At 43.3% G+C, this 23,324-nt stretch overlaps 1 long non-coding RNA gene across 2 annotated transcripts in view; it reads left to right on the top strand.

Moving 5' to 3' along the window:
• Positions 1–23,237, top strand: part of LOC131517619 (uncharacterized) — a 43,793-nt gene extending 20,556 nt beyond the window's left edge. Inside the window, exons 2-3 of one of the 2 annotated variants that reach the window (XR_009264706.1) lie at positions 22,140–22,263; positions 22,806–23,237. This is a non-coding gene — a long non-coding RNA (uncharacterized LOC131517619). Of the gene's footprint in view, positions 1–16,677; positions 22,264–22,805 lie in introns of those variants that run through there. The other variant, XR_009264705.1, reaches the window with a different exon arrangement.
• Positions 23,238–23,324: the final 87 nt, after the last annotated feature.

Here is a 23,324-nt window from a genome sequence, read left to right as displayed (position 1 = left end):
ATTACTTCAATAAATGTATGGATGGGTTCAATGGAGTAGATGCCGTCAAAGAGAGAATTAGGGAACTGAAATATAGAGAGGAAGAAAATACTCAAAGCATGTAGAGACAAAATAATGGGAAGTAAATATAGAATTTTGAAAGACATGTAAAATATGGTGGAAAGGCCTAATATTCATGGAATCAGGAAAGGGGAGAGAAAATGGAGCAGAAGAAATAATTGGGGAAAAATGGCTGAGAAATTGCTAAAACAAACAAATGACACAAAGCTACAGCATTAAGAAACCCTAGGACAGCAGGCAGCGTCAGTACAAAAAAAGAAAAGCTGAAAAGCAGTCAGGGCTGGAAGAATGGTTAACTCTTGTTTTCAAAGGAGCAACAATATTGACAACCAACTCTTCAGTGAAACAATAGAAGTCGAAAGAAAATGGTGTGAGATCTTTAAATTGCTGAAAGAAAACAATTGTTAACCTGAATTCTATATCTGCCTAAAGAATTCCTCAAAAATGAAGAAAAACTAAAAGTTTCTTTTTTTTTTTAATATGCTAAAGGAAATGCTAAAGGGCATCTTTTGGACAGAAGGAAAATTATTTCAAATCAAAGCTCAGAGATGCAAGAAGGAATGAAGAGCAATAGAAATAATAATTGGGTAACTAATTGTAAGTATTTACTCTAAAAATAATAATAAGTCCTGTCTTAAATATATGGGGAATAAAATATATGATGAAAGGGGAACACAAGTCTGAAGAGATTAATGAAGCTAAATTGTATGATCCTTATATTGTGTAGGATGATAAAAAACTAATTTGTATTAGCAATTAATAGGTCAAGGATGCATGTTTTAAACTCTGGATAATCATCAAAAGAATGATAAAGGAATATAGAAATAATAAGCTAAGAGAAGGAAGTAAGAATAAGAAAACATACTCAGATAATTAAAAATAAGGGAGAAGATGGAGAAAAAGGATTCTATAGTAGATGAAACAAATAAAAAATAGTAGTCTTAAGCCCAAATATATCAGCAATTATATGAACTATAAACGGAGTAAATACTTAAAAGTCAAAGATAATCAGATTGAATTTTTAAAAACCTATACACTGCTTTAAAGGATACAGAGAGCCAAACATAAAAATGTAAAAAGACATACCATGGAAATACTAACCAAAAGAGAGTTTGCATAGCTATATTAGTATCAGATAAAGTAGACCTTTTAATAGGCAAGAAGAACTGTTAGAGATGAAGAGAGATATTTCATAACATAAAAAAAGATTCAACTCACCAGGAAAATATATTTCTAAATGTGTATGCACTTATTAAACACACACACACACACACACACACACACACACACACACACACGCACACACACACACACACTCCCTCTCAATTGTAAGACCTGCAAGGAGACATAGAGTGTTGATTAGTTAGAAATTTTAACATATCTCTCCTTGTAACTGATACACCCAGCAAACAATAAAAATCAGTTAGATGGGGGCACCTGTCTGGCTCAGTTGGTAGAGCACGTGACTCTTGATCTTGGGGGTGTAATTTCTAGCCACACGTTGGGTGTTTAGGATTTTTGAATCTATGAATCCGCATTGGCTTAAAAATAAAATGTTAAGAAAAAAAATCAGTTAGGATATAGACAATTTGAACAAAGTTAATTAACAAGCCAGTCTAGTTATAAAATAGTACACTCAACAAATTTAGAATGTACACTCCTTTCAGTACACATAGAATATTTGCCAACATTGCCCATGTTCAGTTGTGAAGCAACTCAGCAAATTTTAAAGGATTGAAATTATGCAGAGTATATTTTCAGATCACAGTGACATTAAACTAGAATTCAGGGACAAAAAAGGTAAGTGAAAAATCCCCATATGTTTAAAACTTAAGCGCTCATGGGTCAAAAAAGAAATAGCAATGAAAATTAGCTAATATTTAGAAATTAATTCCAGTGAAAATATGACAACCCGAACATGAAATGCAGCTAAAGCTATCCTTTGAGGGACATTTATAGCCTCAAATATATGCATTAGGAAAAAAGAGAGGGTTAAAAATAAATAACCTAAGTGTTAATTTCAAGAACTTAAAAAAGGACAATTAAATTTTTTTAAAAAGTAGGAGGAAGAAAATAACAAAAATAAGAGGGAAAAGTAATGACGTAGAAAACAGACATCCCATAGAATCATTAGAGACAAAAGACTAATAAAATCAGTAAATTCTGGTGAAACCAATTAAGGAAAAAAAAGAAAGGAGAAATAAGCAGTACCAGGAATGACACAAGGAACATCACTACATTAAAAAGATAATAAAGGGATATGATGAATAACCCAGTGGTAATCTTATGGAGTGAGATTTTAGAAGAAATGACAGATTTTCTAAAAATGCCACTTATCCAGGGGCGCCTGGGTGGCGCAGTCGGTTAAGCGTCCGACTTCAGCCAGGTCACGATCTCGCGGTCCGTGAGTTCGAGCCCCGCGTCAGGCTCTGGGCTGACGGCTCGGAGCCTGGAGCCTGTTTCCGCTTCTGTGTCTCCCTCTGTCTCTGCCCCTCCCCCGTTCATGCTCTGTCTCTCTCTGTCCCAAAAATAAATTAAAAAAAAAAAAAAAAAAAAAAAACGTTGAAAAATGCCACTTATCCAAACTGACATAAGAAAAACAACAGTCTAAGTAGCCCTGTATTTACTCAGATGAATATGTAATTAAAAACTTTACCACAAGGACAACTTCAGCCTCGGATGATTTTTCTGTTGATTTCATTAAATACTTAAGGAAGAAATAACACATAGTTTCTACAAACTTCCAGATAATAGAAGACTTCTAAGAAGTTAGCATAATTTTGGTGGTAAAACCTGATGTGATAAGAAAGAAAAATTCCAGGGCAATTTTATTCATGAATGTAGATTCAAAAATCCTAAGCCAAATACTAGCAAAGTGAATCCTGCAGTAAGTTACTACATCATGATCAAGTTGGTTATCTTCCAGATATGCAAGGTTAGGGTGAGACATTTAAAAAATCAGTCAGAGTAATTCAGTATATAAAGAATTAAGAATAAAATATAAAAGAATAAAGAATAAAGACAAGAATCCCGTGATTATCTCAATAAATGCAGAAAATTATATGTGATGTAATTTGACATTTATTCGTGATTTTTTTAAAAAAGAAGACTCCCCACAGTAGTAACCAAGAAGGAAATTTCCTTATGCTAAGAGGTTATCTACAGAAAATACTCAATGTCATTAAAAAGTAGGAAACATAATGAGAGATAAGTTAAAATTTTCCATTTGGTGGTAGGTAAGGACAAATAGACCAGTTATCACCGCTTCTATTCATCATTGTATAGTGGATCCCTGCTAATGCAGTGAGGCACAAAAGAGGAATAAAAGTATTCAGATGAAAAGAGAATGAGTATAACTAATTATTGGGAGATTCAATTACTATATATGTAGAAAATTCAAAAGAAATTTCAGATAAATTGTTGGAACTTGCACTAGAAAGTAAGGAACTTGGAACTAGAAAGTAAATGTAGCAAGTGTGTTGGACACAGGTAAATATAAAAAAATGTATTTCTATTTATCACTAATAAACAGAAATTGAATTTACATTAGAAAAAAATAATCAAATACCTAGGAATAAATCTAACAAAAATTAAGAAAGCCCCTATATTGCAAAACATTTAACCTTATTGAGAGAAATTAAAGAAGATCTAAATAAATGGAAGAATATATCATGTTTATGAAATTGAGGGCTCCGTTTTCCAAAGATGTCAGTTAATCTCCAGCTGATAGAGTCAGTGCGATCCCAGGCAAAATCCCAGGAGGGTTTCTGTGAACTTTGATAAGCTTCTGACGTTTGTATGGAAACACAGAGGACCGGAAATTGCTAAGGTAACTCTTTTTTTTTTTCCAACTTTTTTTTTTTTTTTTTGGGACAGAGAGAGACAGAGCATGAACGGGGGAGGGGCAGAGAGAGAGGGAGACACAGAATCGGAAACAGGCTCCAGGCTCCGAGCCGTCAGCCCAGAGCCTGACGCGGGGCTCGAACTCACGGACCGCGAGATCGTGACCTGGCTGAAGTCGGACGCTTAACCGACTGTGCCACCCAGGCGCCCCTGCTAAGGTAACTCTTGAAGCAAGTAAGGGAAGTAGACTTTCTCCACCAGATAGTAAGGGTTATTGTTAGGCTAGGGGGACTGATGCTGTTCAAGGACTGGTTCAAAGACTGCTGGAATAGACCAGTGGAAAAGAATAGAATCCCTTGGGGCACCTGGGTGGCTCAGTCGGTTAAGCATCTGACTTCGGCTCAGGTCATAATCTCGCCGTCCATGAGTTCGGGCCCTGCATCGGGCTCTGTGCTGACAGTTCAGAGCCTGGAGCCTGTTTTAGATTCTGTGTCTCCCTCTCTCTCTGCCCCTCCCCTGCTCATGCTCTGTCTCTCTGTCTCTGAAAAATGAATAAATCTTAAGAAAAAAAAAAAAAGAATAGAGTCCCTAAACAGACTTGTGTACGTATACACATATTATCAATGACAAAAATGACACCATAGAACATTCGGGATAGAATTGTCTTTTTTATTTTTCGTTTGTTTGTTTGTTTGTTTGTTTGTTTAACTAAGCTTTACACCCAGTGTTGGGCCTGAACTCATAACCCTGAGATCAAGAGTTGCATGCTCTACCAACTAAACCAGCCAGGCACCCCAGAATTGTCTTTATTATTATTATTATTATTATTATTATTATTAGTTTATTGATTGATTTTGAGAGAGAGAGGGTTGGGCAGGGAGAGAGAGGGAGAGAGAAAAACTCAAACAAGCTCCATGCTGTCAGTGCAGAGCCTGACGTGGGGCTCGAACTCACAAACCGTGAGATCATGACCTGAGCTGAAATTAAAAGTCAGGTGCTTTACCAGCCGAGCCACCCAGGCACCCCAGAATTGTCTTTTTAAAATAAATAGTTGTGGGACAACTGGATGTCAATATTGAAAAATAATAAAACTTGACCCTAAACTTACACTATACACCAAACCCCCTTCCAAATGAATTCAAGATCTAAATGTCAGAGACAAAATAATAAAATATCCAGAAGATAATGTAGGATAATACACTCATGTTTTGGGCCAGGGAAAGAATTCCTACATATGACCTAAAAAAACCAGTTATAAAGAAAAAGATAAAATCAGACTATATTGAAATGAAGAACTTCATCGGAAGAACTTTATCAAGAGGCACAGTTAAGAGAGTGAGAGCAATAAAAGAACGACAAAATTGAAAAATGGGTAATAGGCTTAAACAGGGACTTCCCAGAGGGTGATACCTGAATATCCAATAAACATGTGAAAAAGTGCTTGACTTCGTTAAGTCTTCAGGGAAGTGTAAATTAGAAACTGCATAAAATATGCCTGCATTTCCACAATGCCTAAAATTAAAAATGACTTTGAATAGGGGCGCCTCAGTGGCTCGGTTGGTTGAGTGACTCGAGTTTGGCTCAGGTCATGTATGATCTTGCCTGCTCACGGGACTGAGCCCCAAGTCAGGCTCCGTGTTGACAGTGTGGAGCCTGCTTGGGATTCTCTTTCTTCCCCTCTGTCTTTCTGCCCCTTCCCACCCCTCCTTGTGCATGTGTGCATGCATATGCACTCTCTCTCTCACCCTCCCCGCCCCTCTCATAATAAATAAACTTAAAAAAATTTTAAAAAATGACTTTGAATGCCAAAAGGTGGAGAGGATTTGGAGAAATGAGAATTGTCACGCACTGGTGGGGAGAGTGTGAACTGGTACACCCACGCGGAAGACTTTGGAAGCATTAGCTAATGAAATGAAACATAAGCCTATTCCTTGAGCCTGCACTTCTACTCTGATGCACGGATTCAACAAAAAGTGAATACATATGTACCAAAAAGCATGGATAGGAATGTTCATACAGCAGTCGTCAAAGTGGCCCCAAACCGGAAACTACTCAATGTCCATCAAGAGTGTAATGTAATGTGTGCGCGCGCGCACACATGCGCGCACACACACACGCACACACACACACGCACATTTTATGGTCTATTTTATACAAACGAGAAACTATATACCAATAAAAACAAAGTAGAGCTGTACAACAAGTTGGATGAGTCTCGTTGCCATTAATGTGTGAAGGAAGCCACACACACCACACATCTGTATTTCATTTATATAAAGCTCAACAAACAGGCATAATGAAACTATAGACTTTAGGGATACGTGCTTAGATGCAAAACGATAAAGTGCTGTACAAATTCAGGTAATAGCTGTAGGGACGGGCAGGGGTGCTAATTAGGAGAGAGCATGATGAGAGTTTCAGGGATACTGGCAAAGTTCTATGTTTCGATTTGAGTGATCGTTACGTGGATGTCTGCTTTGCAATAAATCATTGAGCTGTAGATTTTGTTTTGTGCATTTTTCTCTGTGTATTTCACCATGTAAACATTTAAACATCAAAAAATCATGTACCTTTGCCATCGTTTTCTTGATTTTTAATCAGTTTAAAATATCACCCATTGACTTACCGTTACACTTTAGATCTTTCCCCCTTCCCTTCTTTTGAATTGACGCTGTTTACATTACGTAAACACTATTCACTGGTGAGACCAGAGACCACTGATATACTATGATGACAAATCCTTTCTTGTGCAACTTGTTTTTTTAACTGTTAAAAAACATCACCGCTTTTTGATTTGTGTATGCGTTTGTATGTTTATAAACATATGCTTCCCTCCTTCAGTCCTTCTTTCTTTCTTTTTCTCTTTCCCTCTCATTCTTCGCCTGCCTGCCAACAGCATTTCTCAACCTAATTTTGCTCTTGGCCAAACATACCAGATAATGTGCCACTTCCATTTTGTTTCTCCTGCTCTCATTTGCCCTGGCTGCTCAGAGAGCCTGTTCTGGAACAGGCTTTTGTGTGGGGAGTTCTTTTTTGCCTGCCTCCTGTATTGTTTCTGTTTCTTGGATCCCAGGTTTTCTTCTTTTTTGGTTTGCTGCTTTAGGTGGAGCATATCCACTCACAATTTACTAAGCCAGCATAGGAGATACATTTTTCAAGAACTTAATCTCTGAAAATATCTTTAGTGTACCCTCCCCTTAGTCAGTAGTTTGGCTAGGTGTGTAATTCTAGATTGAAAATCCTTTCCTCCACATTTTGAAGCAAAACTCAGTTGACTTCTAGCTTCTGTTGTTGCTGTTGAGAAGTCATGGGCCATTTTGATATTCGTCTTTTCTGTGTGAATAGATTCTTGTTTTCATGGAGGCTTCTAGACTTTTAATTTTATCCCTGGAGTGAAATTTCACGATACTGTACTTTTGTTGTGTCTTTATAGATCACTTTGCTGTGGATTTAATCAGACCTCTCAGTTGGAAGACTTTTGCTCTTACTCTGTGAAATGGTTCTTAAGGATTATGTGTTTGTTTGTTTATGTCTTTACTTATTTTAAGTCATTTCTTACCATTTTCTCTGTGAACTACTAGAAACTCTAGTAGTCAAACTTTGGATTGATCCTTTTCTTATTTTTTCCCTCTGTCCTTGATTATCTCTGTGTCCTATTGCCTTACCTTCTAGATGGTTTCTTTTATTTCCTAGTCGTGGATTGAATTTTTAATTCTGTCCATTGTATTTTTTTTTTTTATTTTAGAGAGAGAGAGTGACAGTGCACACACATGGAAGCAGGGGAGAGGGGGGGTGGAGAGAGAGAGAGAGGGAGGATCCTAAGCAGACCCCACATTCAGTGTGGAGCCTGAGAGGGCTCCATCCCACAAATTGTGAGATCATGACCAGAGCTGAAATCAAGAGTCAGAAGCTAAACCCACTGAGCCTCCCAGGCGCCCCTGTCCATTGTATTTTTACTTCTCAAGAACTTAACATTTTTCCCTGAAATATTTCTTTCCACAGCATCCTGTTCTTTTCTTTTAATAGAGGCAACAGCTTCTCTTACAAAAGATATCAGTTATGGTTTTTGCTATTTTCTTCTGCTTCCTGCATTATCTCTGTCCTCTCAGGCCTCCTTATTTTGCCTGGTTGTTTAGGTGTCTGATTTTCAGTGTGGGTTGTCCTTTCATCTTGAAAGGTAAGGATCTTAAGAGCTTATTGGAAACTTTGTGCTTGAATAGGGCTCATTCACCGAGGGGCTCCCCTGCCGAGTGGCGGGGTAGTGAGCCAGTTTCTTGAAATCTCAGTATGTGCGATGAGTTTTACTCTGGGACCATTCCATTTCTTCAGAGAAGGATTTCCTAATCCTGCGCGGTATCCTGATAGCCAGGCAGGCAGGGGACAGGCTCTCACTGTTCCATTTGCCCTCTCTTTTCAGCCTGGTATCCGCTCCTGCTGTCTTCTCTTTGATTTCTCCAGCCTTAAGCCTGGCTCATACTTGGAAAGGGGAAGGAGATTGTGGAGTTAGGCCCAAGAGGGGTGAGAACTTCAGGGGCTAACTTCTCACTGTAGAGTTTAGCTCGACTCCACATCTCACTGCCACCTTCCACTATGTCTGACGTCTTCAATGCCTGAGCCTTTCTGGGATTCTGTGAGGCCAGTCCACTCGCCCTGAAAACCGGAGGTTTTCCCCTCCGCTGGAATTCTAGTGTCAGCCTTCTTCATTCTTCATTATGCCCCAATTCAGCTGTCACTCTTCCATATACCTGCAGTCTTCAAGACACTGGTTGACAGCTCTCATCTGCCATTGTCACCTCTCTCCTTCTGTTTGTCCTCATGTGCTGATGTTAACTCTTTGTGGGGGGCAGAAACCATGACTTCTACATCTTTAGTTTTCTTGCAGAGGCAAGCACAAAGGTTTAGGAGACACTGATTGATTGACTGATGCCCACGTCGCTAACCATTGAAGTACTCTGCCTCTCCTGCCTTCTTGAACCTTCTCCCCATGTCCTCCCTTGTTTCTTACTTGCGGGTGGGTGGGTGCAGATGATAGCATCTACCGGGGTGCTACATCCACCTCTCTGTGGGCTCCTTCTCCTTTCTGTCGCCTGGGTGCCCAGCGATCCCCGACCCTGCCAGGCCTCAGCCCATCACCCATGCCAAACACCTCTGCCTCCTTTGGCTAAGCCGCCTTGCTTCCAAACTGCCTGGAAAGGAGGAGTAGGGAGGGGAAGGGAGGACCATTCTGAGATGCCTGAAGGGGCTGAGTTTCTTTTCCTCTCCTAAGCAGAAACAGGGTGCTCTTAAAATAGCTTTTAGAGCTTTGTGACGTGAATACCGCCACGCAGCCCTTCTCGGGATTGGCTTATTGGTGAAAAGAAAAGTCTCCGGGAATGTGTATGCCGCACTTGATGCTCATGGCAGATTTCGAGAAGCCGCATCTTGACTGCTGCTGCTAAGTGGCTTCAGGGTAGAGCGCTGCCAATGTCCAGGCCTGGGCTGGCGTTCGCAGCATCTCTAATTGATGCCTCATGGTGCTGCTGCATCTCTTGACCTCAGCTGGGTGGGCTTTTGTCTCCCTCTTCCCCTCATGCATTTGCGAAGCTGGGAATGAGAAACGTTTCCGAGGCTGCGTGGACCACGGCGTCCTAGAACCATGAGGAGCACTGAGGCCATCTCAGTGATCAGTAGGCACCTTCTCCCTCTCTTTTCCTTCTTTGTAACTGGAAGGTTGTTTAAGCGTGGTCCGTTTCTTCGGCTTCCTCGAGTTTTTTTTCTATCATGAGACTCACTTGACTTTCACCAGTAATTTGACTTGGTGGAAAGGACTAAAGGTTCTGACAAGAGTATTGTGCTTTGCTGTTCCCCACAACATCTCACGCCATCAGCGTATCCTTCCTTCGCTTCCCAGAGACGAGGATCTGGAAAATTAAAAAGAAAAAAGTGTTTGTGTTTTAAATGGCCCGCGCCTAGAGGTAAACTTGAAATGCTTCGGTAAAGTCCTGTTTCACGGTGATCTGGAGGGAAGAGGGCCCCTTATCGAGAGATTATATGAACACATCGTTTTGCACAAAAACAATATGGTTTTAGTCCCATAATCTGGAAGTGCGTATGGTGAACACTCAGCCCTGCTATTTAGTTATTGCCAGGAAGAAAAATGGCTGTGGTTCAAATATTCTTAGACAATTTAATTTTTTTTTTTTTTGGTAAGTATTTCCCAATCTTAAATTGCTTTATAGTTAATGATACCATAGAGCAGGTCACTTAATTTGTGGCATATGTTTTGCAACTAGTTAATCTTCGAGGGCACACCAGAAAGCTGCACGGTTGGAAGACAGACACGGTCCAGCCTTTAAAAGATGGGCGTTTGATTACATCTCACAGAATTCCAGGCTGGAAGTATTTCGGTTCGGGGAAACTTGATTGCCCATTTGTCCTCATGTTAAAGTGGCTTAAAATCGTTGCTGCAAGGGGATGGCTGGCTCTGCCCACGACTACCGAGTGCCTTTTATTTAGGCTTGTATCTTTGCCAAGTCCTTCTTCAGGAAGACGGCAGCTCTACCCCACAGGCCCGCTATGTCTTGACTCATGCGTTCCCATACTTCACTAACGACACAGGAGAGCCACATTCCAGATGCCAGCGAGAAGCTTTACCTCACAGACGGGGCTGCCCAGCACTGATCGGACCTTTGGCGGAGCGAGGTGATGTTTACCAACAGGTTGTCTGACCTGTGCCTGAATTCAGCCTGACCGCTAGAAAGCTCCTAATCTGACATGATGTTAGCCTTGAGCTTTCATTGAGTCGTGCTCTGTCCTGATGCCATTGTGGAGCGTTGATGTCAATGCTGGCACAAAAAAGCCCCGTGGACCCCTTTGGTGTGTTTGTTACCGGTTGTATCCAAACCATGGTTGCTGGGCTTCATTTGACTTGTAGATAATTGTTGCTTGTCCCAGACAGTGGTTTCAAAACTTTGGAGTTTGATTGCCTACAGATGAGGCACATATCTTCCAGCTGTCTCCAGTCCCCACCGTTCCCTATCATCTCGTACTTGTTGTTTCACTCAGTTACTTTATCTGTCTGGCTCCTGTGGCCGTTTGAGTTTGCAAATCCTGCTGTACACAGTGTGATGGTTAATTGTATGTGCCAACTCAGTGAGGCCATGGTAGCCAGATATTTGGCCCAACGCCAGCCTAGATGTCCCTGTGGAAGTATTTTTAGATGAGATTAACATTTAAATCATTAGACTTTGAGTAGAGCGGATTTCCCTCCGTAATGTGGGTGGGCCTCGTCCCATCCGTTGAAGACCTTAAGAGAAAAAGACTGAGCCCCTCTAAGGAAGAGGGAATTCTGCCTCCAGACTGAGTTAAAACTTCATCTGCAGCATCAACTCTTCCCTGAATCTCCGGCCTTCTGGACTACCCTGTAGACGTTGGACTCTCCAGTCCGCATAATCTTGTGAATCAATTCCTTGAACTAAATCTCTCTCTCCACGCATCTACACATCATTGGTTTTGTTTCTGTGGGGATAATTAATACACACAGTGAGCTCTTTATAGAGACCTGCAGGAGCAAACAGTTGGTTTCCTTGTGTCTTACGAATGCTGAGACATGTAATTGGAAATATTTCTCCTTTGCATTGACTTTAAAAGCTTACGACCAAATTTGCATCGTAACCGTAGCAGCTTTAGCAAATACGTACTGATAGATACAGACTACCCACCACTGGCAGCAGAGACTCACCCAGAGAATGGTGGTAGGGATACCAGATTCCGATTGTGTTGGGAGGGCATTTGGTTAGCGCATTTCATTTGAATCCCCCCTCCCCCCGCCTTCCTCCTCCTGCATTCGGTAAGTGTCTCAGTCCTTTTGGAGTCCTGTAACAGAACACCCATAGCTGGGGGGCTTATAAAACAACAGAGATGTATTGCTCACAGTTCTGGAGGCTGGGAAGTTCATGATCATGGTGTTGGCAGATTTGGTGTCTGATGAAGGGCCACTTCCTGGTTCACGGATGACCGACTTTGCACTGTGTCCTCACATAGCAGAAGGGCCTAGGGATTGATTGCTCTGGGGTTTCTTTTACAAGGGTGCTGATCATAAGGAGTCTCTTTCATAAGGGCTCCGCCTTCAGAACCGAATCCCCTTGCAAAGATCCCCCCCTTCTAATACTATCACATTGGGGGTTAGCACTTCAACATATGAATTCGGGGGGGATGCAAGCATTTAGCCTACCACGGTACGCCATCTTAAATATTTTGCAGAGGGGCGCCTGGGTGGCTCAGTCGGTTGGGCGGCCGACTTCGGCTCAGGTCATGATCTCGCGGTCCATGAGTTCGAGCCCCGCATCGGGCTCTGTGCTGACAGCTCAGAGCCTGGAGCCTGCTTCAGATTCTGTGTCTCCCTCTCTCTGACCCTCCCCCGTTCATGCCCTGTCTCTCTCTGTCTCAAAAATAAATAAACGTTAAAAAAAATTAAAAAAAAATATTTTGCAGAACAAGATATAGGTGTAAGCAACCAGAAAGGTAGAGTACCTTTTTATCCATCTGTTTCAAGATAGCATACACTTTTGAGTCATGACCAGAGAGAGCAGCTTCAGTGAGCAGTTCTAGGGACACTAGAACATCTTCAGCTGCCTTACACTAATGCGCTTCAATCACGGCAGACCACGTCTTCTTCAGACGTTGGCTTTGTGGGTCCTTAGTGAACTTCCCACTGTGCAGGATGCTTTGGTGACATTTTCTTTAGAAACTGCAAACTGATCTATAAGGGTGGAAAGCAGATGAGTGATTGCCTGGAGACGGCAGGGAGGAGGGGTTTCAGAGGGACCCGAGGAATCTTGGAAGTGATGAGTATGGTCATTAGCGTGACTGTGATGACCGGATCACAGGTGTAACAGGTGTATACACATGTTAAACCTCATCAAGTTGTACTCTCTAAATATATCTTGTATCCCAGGAAAGCTGTTTTATTTTTATTTATTTTTTTTTTTTTTTAATTTTTTTTCAACGTTTTTAATTTATTTTTGGGACAGAGAGAGACAGAGCATGAACGGGGGAGGGGCAGAGAGAGAGGGAGACACAGAATCGGAAACAGGCTCCAGGCTCTGAGCCATCAGCCCAGAGCCTGACGCGGGGCTCGAACTCACGGACCGCGAGATCGTGACCTGGCTGAAGTCGGACGCTTAACCGACTGCGCCCCCCAGGCGCCCCCCAGGAAAGCTGTTTTAAAAAGGGGAGGTTGGAGTCAGCCTACCTAAGGTCAGCATACCATGGTTAAGCCAAGGTGTTTATATTCTCTCTGGGGCTGCTCATTTATTCACACTAATTTAAAAAAAAAAAAAATGTTGTTGCATGCGATTGTGTGGCAGACACTACGTGTGGCCACTAACAAAAAGAGAACAAGGAAGAAGGAAACCGGAAGTAGATGATGAGCTTCCTTCCGGAGACGCTGAGTTCGGGGTGTCTGAGGACTCCTCCAGTAGAGCTGCGGAGTTCAGGCTGTTGGAAACACTGAGACACGCTTGCCAAGAGAACAGGGCTTGAGGTCGTGATTTTGATCTGCCCCATGAAGAGTGGACAACTGCAGCTGGGAGGTTTAAGGTTTATTAAAGTAAACGTGTAGAACAGGTGGCTGGAAACCCAATGGACGTCTTAGTGTGTGTGTTCTCCCTGAACCAGAAGACTTGAAAGAATTCCTTTTCTTCCTCCGTTCCAAAGAAAGCAGTGAAATGTTTGTATTTGGAGTCTAGACCCCCTTGCCTCGGTGGGTTGTTGCAATGTCTTTGTGTCCTGGGGCTGCACGTGGGGCTTCCAGATACTTGGAAGCTGACCTCCACTCAGACTTTTGTGAGGAAAGTAGATGGAAGTCACAGATGTGAGGAGGCAAGGGGAACCGAGGATACAAGAACGGTTCAGGATCACAGATGGGGGTTCTGAGAGGCTGGTGGATTTCTGGGGCTTTGGGAGGGGGCCTGAGGGCTTGGGGGGAGTCCCTGGAATGAGAGGCCTGTGCCTGCTTCCCTTGGGGACACAGCAATGTGCCACATTCGGGGATGGGGTAGCATGTGGATACCAGAGGGACTTAACACCATGCACCCTGGCCCTGGGAGCCACCACCAAGGACTCCTGTGGTCCCACCTGGTTTGAGGGAAAAGAGCAGGTACCAGGAAAGGATGGCTGATGGGCATCCTGGAGGTGTCTCTGGGAACTGGACTCCCACAGGGCCTTTTCCTTGTTCTCTGGGTCCCATGTAATTCCCCAAGGTGTTTCTCTAATGCCAGGAAAAGGGAAAAGTCTTAAAAACACTTTTGAAATGACTTCCATTGAGAGATGTCTTGAGATCCAGATTTAATTGGATTTGGAAGAAATAAAGTAACGTCATATCCCTCGCACTCAGTGTGTACCAGTTATGGAGCACGTGTATGCCCATTACAAATAAGACCAGGTCAAGATCTTCAGGGAGGGGCGCCTGGGTGGTTCGGTCAGTTAAGCTTCTGACCCTTGGATTCAGATCCGGTCATGATCTTGTGGTTTGCATGTTCAAGCCCCGCATCGGGCTTTGCACTGACAGTGCAGAGCCTCTTGGGATTCTCTCTCTCTCCCTCTATCTGTGCCCCTCTTGCTCTCTCTCTCTCTCTCTGTCTCACTCTCAAAATAAATAAACTTTAAATAAAAAAAGATCTTCAGGGAACACACACTGGGGGGAGAGCAGGTTCTCTTCTGGAGGGTTGATCAGGCAATCAAGTGTTGGTACAAGGAATCATACAGAGGAGGGCTGGGCAGGGTTGGGGACCCTCTAGAAATCACCAGTTCCCTTCCCTTGCCTAAATCTTTCAGTAGGATGGGACTACATTGTCTTTAAAGGGTTTGGGTAAAATAGGCCCACGTTTGGCTGTATTATGTGGTCCCTTAACTCTGATCCTTTTAATTTTTTAAAAAATGTTTTTATTTATTTTTGAGACAGAGGGAGACAGAGCATGAGCAGGGGAGGGGCAGAGAGAGAGGGAGACACAGAATCCGAAGCAGGCTCCAAGCTCTGAGCTGTCAGCCCAGAGCCCAACACGGGGCTCGAACTCATGGACTATGAGATTATGACCTGAGCTGAAGTCGGACGCTTAACCACCTGAGCCACCCAGGCGCCTTAACTCTGATCCTTTTAGGTCTGTATGATTACCCACTTTGACTGAGAACCCCACACTGTGATATCCATGGTCAGAACAGATTTTAGTTAAGACTGCACAGCATGGTAGTCCTGGAAAACAATCATAAAACTCTTTATAATCTGGGAGGAAAAGATTTCCCTATGAGAAACTCATTTTGTTCACCCATTTTATAGTTGATGAATGATGGGAAAAGAAATTCTGATCCTCATACAAGTTCCCAGGTGATTTGTTTTTGGAAAATCTTAAGAGCAGGGTGTCTCCTCTTGACTGATTTTCTAGACCCCTAGAAATACTAATTTGGTGTTGGGAAAGATGGGCCTTAGAGCCATAGATTTGGGTTCAAACTTTGACTTTGCTTCCAATTATTTGGATGACCTTGGACATATATCCGGAAATCTGTATTTTCTCTTCTTTGAAGTAGGAATAATCTATCTCATAAACATGGGGAAATACAGGGAAATAGATTTACTCATTCTTTTATGTACTTATTGAGCAAATGTTGCTGGGTGTCTCCTTAGCGTGCTTGGAGGTTGGTGAGTTGAGTGATGAGGGGGTAAAATGTCAAGACCTCATCATGTCAGGTCTTCCAGACAAGAGAAGCATGGGTTTTATACTAAGCATAATGGGAAACTCCTGGAGAATTTGCCAGGAGTCACCAAGTCTAATTCATTAAAAAAATTTTTTTTACATTTATTCTTTTTTTTTTTTTTTTTTTTTCTTTGAGAGACAGAGAAAGAGCACAAGCTGGGGAGGGGCAGAGAGAGAGGGAGACACAGAATCCGAAGCAGGTTCCAGGCTCTGAGCCATCAGCACAGAACCTGACGTGGGGTTCGAACTCACAGACCACGAGATCATGACCTGAGTTAGACGTTTAACCTACTGAGCCACCCAGGTGCCCCTGAGTCTGATTCGTTTTTTAAGAGAACATTCTAGCTATGGTGTGGAGGATGGAAGTAGAGAGACCTCGTTAAGAGATATGTATCTAGTATCTAGAAGAGAAAAGGAGCTTCAACTGGACCAGTGAAGTGCACTGGTAAGAAGTAGAAAGAGGAGGGGCGCCTGGGTGGCTCAGTCAGTTAAGCGGCCGACTTTGGCTCAGGTCATGATCTCACGGTCCGTGAGTTCGAGCCGCGTGTCGGGCTCTGTGCTGACTGCTCAGAGCCTGGAGCCTGTTTCAGATTCTGTGTCTCCCTCTCTCTCTGCCCCTCCCCCGTTCATGCTCTGTCTCTCTCTGTCTCAAAAATAAATAAACGTTAAAAAAAATTAAAAAAAAAAAAAGAAGTAGAAAGAGGAGGTATTTTGGAAGTACAGCTAATGGATTTGAAGTGAAGGATGAGGGATAAGGATCAATAGAGGATTATTTTAGGGTTTTGGAAGGTGGTATCATCTCCTGGGGGTGGAAAGACTTAGGGCAGGGTGGTGGCCATCAGGGGTTCTGTTTCGGACAGCTACATTTGAGATGCTTGTTGGGGACATCAAAAAGATAGCTGAACTATTGACAGTAGCCAGAGTATGGAAAGAGCCCAAATGTCCATCGACTGATGAATGGATACAGAAGATGTGGTATATATATATATATATATATATATATATATATATATATATATATATATATACAATGGAGTATTACTTGGCAATAAAAAACAACGCAGTCTTGCCATTTGCAACAATGTGGATGGAGCTAGAGTGTATTACGCTAAGCAAAATAAGTCAGAGAAAGACAAGTATCATATGATTTCACTCATATGTGGAATTTAAGATGCAAAACAGGTGAACCTAAGGGAGGGAAGCAAAAGTAATATAAAAAACAGAGAGAGAGAGAGAGAGAGAGAGAGAGAGACAAACCATAAGAGACTCTTAAATACAGAGAACAAACTGAGGGTTGCCTGTGGGGTGGTGGGCGGGGGGAAGGGCTAACGGGGTAAGGGGCATTAAGGAAGACATTTGTTGGGATGAGCAGTGGGTATTACATGTAAGTGATGAATCACTAAATTCTATTGCTGAAATTATTATTACACTATACGTTAACTAACTGGGATTTAAATTAAAAACAAAAAAAGAAGAAGACAGCTGAGTACTGACTCATAGAGCCCAGGGGCAGTCATCAGCACATGGGTGGTGCCCACAGTTCTAAGACTGGGTGAGATTGTCCAGAAAGAAAAGGGTCCAAGAGCACTAAAACGCAGAGATTGGACCAAGAAAAGATGAGCTAGCAAAAATCATTGAGTAGGAGCTCTCACTGAAGTTGGAGAACTGGACATGTGGTACCACAGAAGCCAAGAGAAGAATCACTTTGACTGCCGGCCAGCCCCAGACACACGGTGGACACTCAGAGAGAGTTAGTTTCCCCTTTAATGGAAATAGTATCATTCACTTATTTTAAGTCTCTCAAAAGATAGAACATTACCTTTCATGCGGGCATAAAATCAATTTGCAATGGCATTTTTTTCCTCTTTCATACGTCTTTCAAGGTTGAAATATAGAGCCCCGAAGAGTCGTGGGTTGGTCACCCCTCTTCAAAAGCATACATTTACCAGCCTGCAAATCCACCAAGTGAAGATTTCCCTTTTTCTGCCTTAAGTTCACATGATTTAATTTGCCCGAGTAACCTGCTGTCATAGGTTTTCACGGAGTCCTGATAGCTAACAGAGTAATTAATGCTTTAGGCTTTTAGGAACTGTTTCAGGTTTTTATTAATCACTGTTGTGATTGCACATATGAATTATGAAGGAGTTATTTTGGTGGTTGGGTTTCCCCTTCAGAAAAATTTCCATATTTGTTCATTATGAACTGATAGCCTGGAGAAGAAGAATAAAAATGGGGAATGTTGCCTGGGTCCTATGCAGACATTTCAAATTATCCAGAGTAAGGATTACTTTACAGTAAACAGAAAGAGTGTGAGTTGTTTGAAGTTGGTAGTTAAACGTTTTCTCTTTCCCCCACCATAAATTAATTAGAGATTCTCTGTGACTGCCCCCTGAATATATGGATTTTGTAAACTGTTTAAAGACGTGTTAACATCAGAAGGAATTTTGTGGGTTTTGTGTGGTTTGTCTATGATTCCCGCGTTTGGAGGAATCCCTCCTAGGACCTTCATGATTCGTGTGCTGTTCGTTTGGGAGTTTTCCAGGAGACAGAGGTATCCAGGTAACTGGAAAGAAACAGAAACCCATCCTTCTTATTCCTTCTAATTTTATTTCGGGGCAACATCATGGAGTTTCCAAAATTATATGATTGTATGTGAGATCAGTGTATGAAAATGGAATGCGATGGCCCTTTTCAGGTGCTTAGGACCCAGTTCTACAGTGTAAAAAACAAAACACAGGAACTGTTTTCTTGGAAGCTCCTTCCCCTAAGGCATCCCCTCGCCCCAGACTTTTGCAGGGCTCAGTGTGTAAATTCTAGTGGCTGCTTGTGAGTCCTGCTCGCCCCTTTCCTTGGTGTGGGGGTAAATGTAGATTTCCCCTGTGTTTACAGGAAATTTTACTCCCTGCCTTTTACTCTGACAAGAGAAGACTGGCTGCTTTCCTGGGAACAGGGCTCTTTTCAGTGATTAGAGTGATTTTCTGTGATTCTCCCATACTTGGAAAAGATCTTTTGCGACTACAAATAAAAGACAGAGTAGTTATATCACTGTATCGATGGAGGCAGGCCACTCTGCGAGTCTCCAGTGCCTTGACTATTAAGTGAAAATACCTGTTATTGCCGTAACTGCCATTTTTACTCTTCCTGAGTGGCCGGTTGGGGTGAGCGGTGGGAGAAGGAGCTGGGTTGGGCTGGAGGAAGTCCATTTGCAAAGTCAACAGCGGAAGTATTCAGGCAGAGCCTCAGACATCTGATCTGAATGCTGTATAGATAAGGGGGAGATCCGATACTCAGCAGATGGGCCATCCTGCTAATTCTAAGAGTCACTTGCTGGGACAGACTAGGCGCGTCTAATCTGATGGTATTTTCATCTTAATTTACTTGCAGCCTGCTTTTTGTAGGTAACGGCATTTCTTTCTTTCTTTTTTTTTTTTTAATTTTTTTTACGTTTATTTATTTTTGAGACAGAGAGAGACAGAGCACGAACGGGGGAGGGTCAGAGAGAGGGAGACACAGAATCTGAAACAGGCTCCAGGCTCTGAGCTGTCAGCCCAGAGCCCGACGCGGGGCTCGAACTCACGGACCGCGAGATCATGACCTGAGCCGAAGTCGGACGCTTAACCGACTGAGCCACCCGGGCGCCCCGGTAACGGCATTTCTGACAAAGGTGATAAATTTGCTAAAGCTTAACATTCAAGATTCTTTGCTCACATGAGTATTATATAATTAAATATACATTTGGGCTCAAAGTCCCAGTCTAACAAATTCCCTTCACAGGAGTACCATTTGAGTGCCCATTCTCGCATTAATTTTATTTGACATTATATCAACATTACATTCCTAGCCTAAAAGGAGAAATCACATGCGAATGCAGGGGTGTATTTTAAAGTACAGTATTTAGTTTGGCCGTGAAAAAAGCAGCCAGCTAAGTCGCTAAAGCAGAATTTTCTAAATTAGTTCATATAAAGTGGCCCAAATGCACTAAATTTAAATTGTTGTAACAAAGCCCTAAATGCTGGTGCGTGTGGCTGTTTTGATACTTCTAACATTTTTCCTCTGGGGCTCCCAGAATTGACTACGATGGTGTCTTGGGAAAATTAACTTGGGAGACTTCAGCGGTGAAAGAAAGCGACGGAAAATAAGTCACTGTGGTGTCGCGAGTGGAATTCGCTTACGTGAGACCCCACGCGAAAGTCAAAGCCCTGATTCTTCTCACATCTGCACTAGCTTCAGAGCGAGGAAGTTTATCAGTTAAAGGTGGAAGCATCCAGTTCCCAGTTCTGCTGAATAAAGAGTTTCACAAACACTGCCGTTGAGTTGGGGGGTAGTTGGGAGCCCCATGCAAAAGCATTATTTCTCTGACCAGCTGCTCATGTGGCCACGGCATTGCCTAGCGCTAACAGAAGTGGACAAAAGCATGATTTGGGGTTATTAGCCCTAAATAAGAAATGGTTGTGGGGTATCATCGATATCCTCTGACTTGGGGTCTCGGCTGAATTTTGAATCAGTGGCTGCCACCAGGGAGGAAAGGAGCTTATCCCTAAGCAGCATCCAAGGGACCAAACGTGGCAATTTCTTTTGGTTCCAAAATGCTGACTTTTACATACTTTGTGGTCTGTGCATTCTCGAGCTGTGCTTTGTGCTTGGCTATCACGATGAATTGCAGACGGGGCTTTTGTTTTCAGAGAATCCACCAGCATTGGAGAAGACCGGCCTTTGGCATAAGTGGGGAGCGGATAGTTTGTCTCCCCTGTTTGTCTTAATTCCTGCATTCGTCCGTACTCCCCATGGACCTCCAACCCTGCCAGAGTTTACTGGTCCCAAACAGACACTTCAGTCCCCTCCATGCTGTCTTCAGCGTGTTTCTGAAGTGTCACGTGGCTGGTGACCAGCAGACCTGTGAACCTGTCCAGATGGCAGGGTCCCTCAAGGTCATAACTAGAGTGATTTCAACTGTGACCTCTGGAGTCATTATCCCCTGGGGGTCCTTTTGGTGCGCTGGCTACTTAATGCCATCTCTGAAAGGTAGGAATATTTCAGGGAAGAGAGGAGGAGGACGGTTGTGGTTTATGAAGCAGAAACTTTTGAGTCCGTATTGGCCGTCATCGTCATCAGGGCAGACAGCTTTGTTCTCGGCGCTTTCCTTTGGCTTTGAGGATTTTGTGATTTTCTTACCTGATCTCTTCTGCTTAAGCTTCTGACTAGGCCTGTGGGGTATGTTTGCATCCAGGGGTAAGCTCTGGTGATGCCGATGTGGTGTTTTGTTTCAGACTTCTGGTATAGCCTTTCCAACCGCCTGCAAGGTACTCTGTGCAGAACTAAGAGATTTGTAGTTTTCTGGCTGTCGAGGCCATTCTGGATTTCATAGGGAAGGGATTTTGAGCGCTGGAAGGGCCCCAGAGGTCTGGGCCACCTTAGCACAGGTAGATAAGCCTAGAGAGGTGAGGAGCCAGGTCTCTGGACACTTACCCAATCTTCTCTTCTCTTTCTGGCCGTTGCCTGTAGTCTGATCGGAGAAGCTTCTCACTGTGACGCCCATGTAGTGGGATGCAAAGTGCTAGAAATCCCTCTGCTGCGAGCTGATAACAGCTATGTTCCGGCACCCTAAAATGGGAGGGCACTTTGAGACTGTGGAGTTGAATCCCAAGGCCCTAGGCTCGGAGTCGATGGGCTGGGACTGGCACCTAGCTCCCTTGAACTCTCCATTCAGTTATCCGCCCCCTCCCTGACGTGCTGGGGGTGGAGGGTGATTAGAGGCACCCATTGGCACATTCTCTCTCTGCTCTCTTCCTGCCAGCTACCGAGTGGATCCCTGCCAGGCCTTTATCACCCCCAAAGAAGACCTAAAATCTTATTAGGGAAGTATTTACCACAGAACTAATCTGTCCTTATTGAGGCCATGCCTGTGTTTTAAACTCAGTTAAATGAACGACCATTCCCTTAGAAAATATCCATTTCTTTGGAACTCTTGCTGCTGGCACCAGCTGCCCATGGGTGTCTTAGTCTAAACAAAATACACGGACTGGGGGCTTATAAACAACAGCAATTTGTTCCTTGCAGCCTGGAGGTAGAGGTCTGAGATCACGGTGCCAGCACGGTTGGGTGGAGGGCTTCTTCCAGGTCACAGACTTCTTGTTGAATCCTTCTCTGGAGGAGGGGGCTAGGGAGTACAAAGGGGTCTGTCTTATTTATAAGAGTACTAGTGACCGAACCCCCTCCCAAAGACCCTGCCACTCCTAACACCGTCACGCTGGGCATTACCATCCCAACGTGTGAATTTGGGGGGGACACAAACATTCAGACCGCAGCAAGGGGGTGACACTTTTCAGCCAGGAAGTGGTGAGGTTCTGCTCTGGAGTGGACTGAATGATTGGGGGGGGGGGGGGCTGCTGATCAGAGAGTGGCTCAGATCAATAATAACTGTAGACAGTGACCTTGGAGATGATTCCCTCTGCCCCAAATCCCCTTAAAAATGACTCCTCTTTGCTCCCGAAGACCGTCTTTCTACAGATGCCCCCTCTGCCCTTAACCTTCAGCCCTGGGATGGAGAACCATTTCTGAACGGGTTGCCAGTTCTCACCCCCCAGCACTTACGTTGCCTGGCTTGTCACTTGGCCTGAGAATAGGAGCCCAGGTAGGATCTGTACTGTGTGAAGGGGAGCTCGTGTGCAAGCTTTCTTCTCTTGCACGGTTTGGAATTTACTAGTGAACTAGCTCAGCAGGTGGAGGGCCCAGTCCCTTCTTTAGCAAAATACCCAGAAAGCAACAAGTACAGCTGATCTTCTCTAAGTGTAGCTTTATTGGCATCTGGCTTCTTGTAATATATTTTTAATATACTATGTATGCTGTATCAGAGTAAATCAGTAGGTATGTTTTGAAATTAAATATTTGCCAAGGGCTAGGTTCTTCTGGTGTTAAATTATTGATAACAAACTTCACAGACACTGTATGAGACTTGATGATATATGATTTTCGAGTGACCTGCCATTTATTAGACTTTATCTGCCCATGAAATTCATTTCCAATTCAGACCATATCTACTTTGGGATTGCTTGCCAGAAATCTATTCCCAGGTTTCTCCTTATTTCAGTGAAATATCTCTGTCTCAGCACCTTTCTCAAGGTGGCTGATCTAATCGGGGGCCAATCACTTATCACTTCTCATTTCCTTTGGCAGGTCAGTCAAACCGGGAAGTGCATCCCAGGGACGCTCAGAGGTACTAGGCGACCCACCCCCTTCACCCTTTTCCTCCGTAACAGAAGGTCGGAAGGGGTGAACTCCTCCAACCAGAGCCCTTCTCCAGGGTCTATAAACAGAAACAGGACCACCTTCATGGTCAGAAAAACGGAAGTGGTCTCTCTCTGCCTTCTGTCTGTCGGGAGCCTTCAGGAATCTCTCTGCACCGAACAGGGCTCAGGGACCCTCAAGCAATTAGAACTCATTTGCAGGGCACAGAAGGCCACTGGGCCCTCAAATCTTTTTCAGCTCCCCCTTCCTATCTGACTTCTCTACAGACAGGTGCATGCTTCTGGCTGCTGCAGGGTCCAGCTGGCAGGAGGACTCTAACGTGTCATCACAGAAATAAAATTTGTCACCTTGTGTTCCCAACCTCTGTTCTTTCATGTTTAACCAGCACTCGGAATCTTTATCAACATGTCAGGGTTTCTATTTTTATTTCCTAATTAATTCCGAAAA

The sequence above is a fragment of the Neofelis nebulosa genome, chromosome 7, assembly GCF_028018385.1.
Source record: "Neofelis nebulosa isolate mNeoNeb1 chromosome 7, mNeoNeb1.pri, whole genome shotgun sequence".
NCBI lineage: Eukaryota > Metazoa > Chordata > Mammalia > Carnivora > Felidae > Neofelis > Neofelis nebulosa.
This window is presented reverse-complemented; position numbering and strand designations above follow the sequence as displayed.